Genomic DNA, 2,500 nt, shown 5'->3' on the forward strand with positions numbered 1-2,500 from the left:
GAGTGCGTGCACTTCCACTCTGTGTGTGTGTGTGTGTGTGTGTGTGTGTGTGTGTGTGTGTGTGTGTGTGTGTGTGTGTGTGTGTGTGTGTTTGTTTGTGGTGTGCGCGTGTGTGCCTGCGCTGCGAACGAGCCTGCCTACTTGCTCGTCTGCTTATGCGCGCGCGCGCGCGCACACACACACATACACACACACACACACACACACACACACACACACACACACACACACACACACACACACAACCGGTGCCGCACGACAACTCAGTACAGTGGGTGTAGTATGAAAAAGAGTTTTGGAAAAAACACACTACGTTGTGAATGATGGAAGGGCAAGTATTACTGTGCCTGGCCGTGAGAAGAGAATGAAAAGGAAGGAAAGAGGGCTGTATTATTGGAGCTTTTACTTTTAGCAACGGAATCCTGTTTATGACTTGACACTCTGTGTTTCTCTCTTCGCTTTCATGGTCCTCGCTTTTGACTTGTCTATTCGATGATGGCCTAGAGGTAACGCGTCCGCCTAGGAAGCGAGAGAGTCTGAGCGCGCTGGTTCGAATCACTACTCAGCCATCGATATTTTCTCCCCCTCCACTACACCTTGAGTGCTGGTCTGGACGCTAGTCATTCGGATGAGACGATAAACCACGATGTCCCGTGTGCAGCATGCACTTAGCGCACGTAAAAGAACCCACGGCAACAAAAGGGTTGTTCCTGGCAAAATTCTGAAGAAAAATCCACTTCAGTTGGAAAAACAAATAAAACTGCACGCAGGAACAAAATACAAAAAAATGGGTAGCGCTGTAGTGTAGCGACGCGCTCTCCCTGGGGAGAGCAGCCCGAATTTCACACAGAGAAATCTGTTGTGATAAAAAGAAATACAAAATACAAACAAACAAAAATGCAAATGATGTTGTTGTTTTTAGTTCTACTTCACATCTCCTCTCCCAATGCCTTGCTAAATGGTAAATCAATAGGAATCGATAAGAGGCGGGCCAAATAATTGGACGAGGGAGAGACAGATTTAGCATTTAACAAGCACACCCTCGCGACTGTCTGCTCTCTACTGAAGGAGGAGGAGGAGGAGAAGTAGGAGAGGGGTCGGGGAAGGGAGCTAATTGGCTGGTTGAATGTGGAAGAAATTGTCGTCCCTGTAGCTAGAATACCTGTCAGACGATTTCGTCTTGGCGTGGCTTCTTGTTAAATTAGTTTGTTGGGTCTGGTTGCCGTGTTTTGTTAGTCGTGTCCTGGTTTGCACTGGGTGGCCTTTCTCTTTAAGACTGTCTGCTGAAATCGAACATTTTTTCAAAGCATTTTGTAGTGACTTTATACAGAAAACAACAACAACAACAAAAACAACAACACACACACGCACACACACACACACAAGAGTAAAGAAAAAAAATATTTAAAAAAATCCCAACAACTCGAACGCAATTCCATTAGTTGACAACAATCGCTACATTCTATGCGCCGTGGCAATTATTATAAGCTAAGCTGTATGACGATCATAACCATTGTCCTCAATCAAATGAGCGTCTTCTTCTTCTTCTTCTTCTTCTTCTTTCCCTTGACTACCGCCTTCATCATTTTGAAGATTCTGTAGACTATAAGGGGGGTTTGCGTGTTTTGTGGTTTCCTGAGGTAGAGGTTGCTGGGCCAGGGGATGGGGGGTGAGGGAGGGGGGGGGGAGGTAATCAGATTCGGGATTTGAAGCCTTCCAGGGTTCTGCTGAAGGCAATCTCAGCAGGAAGGCTGTTCCAGTTTGTTATTGTTCGAGGAAAGAAAGATTTTTTGTCAGCGTTCTGATTTTCCATGAACACACACACACACACACAATAGAGTAAAAGCGAAAGATAAAAATAATAGACCTGACAGAAAAAAAAAAGAAAGAAAAAAAGAGCTGCAATTGCAAGTACAGTTGGGCAAGAATATCAATAATTATAATCAATATTCGTTTCACAGGTAACAGGGGTTGACTATATATATATATCACAACAGATTTATGTGTGAAATTCGGGCTGCTGTCCCAAGGGAGAGCGCGTCGCTACACTACAGCGCCACCCATTTCTTTTGTATTTTTTTTCCTGCGTGCGGTTTTATTTGTTCTTTCCTATCGAAGTGGATTTGTCCACATAATTTTGCCAGGAACAACCCTTCGTTCCCGTGGGTTCTTTTACGTGCGCTAAGTGCATGCTGCACACGGGACCTCGGTTTATCGTCTCATCCGAATGACTAGCGTCCAGACCACCACTCAAGGTCTAGTGGAGGAGGAGAAAATATCGGCGGCTGAGCCGTGATTTGAACCAGCGTCGCTCAGATTCTCTCGCTTCCTACGCGGACGCGATGCCTCTAGGCAATCACTCCACTCCATATGTATATATATGCTTTGTACGTGTGTATGTGTGCGCTCGCTAGTGCGCTTACCTTGAATGTCAGTGTGCCCATATGCTTTGTACGTGTGTATGTGTGCGCTCGCTAGTGCGCTTACCTTCAGTGAATGT

Source organism: Babylonia areolata, chromosome 29, assembly GCF_041734735.1.
Source record: "Babylonia areolata isolate BAREFJ2019XMU chromosome 29, ASM4173473v1, whole genome shotgun sequence".
NCBI lineage: Eukaryota > Metazoa > Mollusca > Gastropoda > Neogastropoda > Buccinidae > Babylonia > Babylonia areolata.